Here is a 622-nt window from a genome sequence, read left to right on the forward strand (position 1 = left end):
GCCGCTTTCTCCTTCAACACCTTCTCCGCAAAAGAACGATCAGCAAGACCAGCTACTGCCTCATTACTTGTTGCTTTCATCGTGGCTTCGTGGATGCTGCCACCTCTCTCAATTGAGCTCCTAAGCGCCCGCCCTGAAGCAGATGTTTGTTTTGTTTGTAGTTTCTGTATGGTTGCTTGGTTGCGCACCTAGCTCCCTCGTGGCTCCTCCCTAGGTGTTTCAAGAGAACTGATCAATACTATCACAACAACTCAGAAACGCTTTCCGCTCTTACTCGTGTTCGTGATACATGTTCAACAACGTTGCAGCATTTAGGAGGAGGGCACCGCTTACGCAGAACGAACCGCCTGCCCCCCCCTAATAACGCTCCTGTTGTGTATTCTGTATTGTTTCGTCTTTGTGAAACGGATATTGAAGGAATTGAGGCGCTTGCAAAAAACAAAATGACGGAAACCATCATTAAAAAACGCCAAAGACGGAGGCCGAGGTTTCCTCTCCGCTCATCAGCTCGAAACAGAAAGCTGCAATAAATTCTCTCAACCGAAAAAAAATTCCAAATTGAGCAGTGCCGAGGCTGGCACTGCTTACAAAATGGTTTAAAACGCATTATATCGCCACGCAG

This window comes from Eimeria mitis, genomic scaffold, assembly GCF_000499745.2.
Source record: "Eimeria mitis Houghton genomic scaffold, Emh_scaff4869, whole genome shotgun sequence".
NCBI lineage: Eukaryota > Apicomplexa > Conoidasida > Eucoccidiorida > Eimeriidae > Eimeria > Eimeria mitis.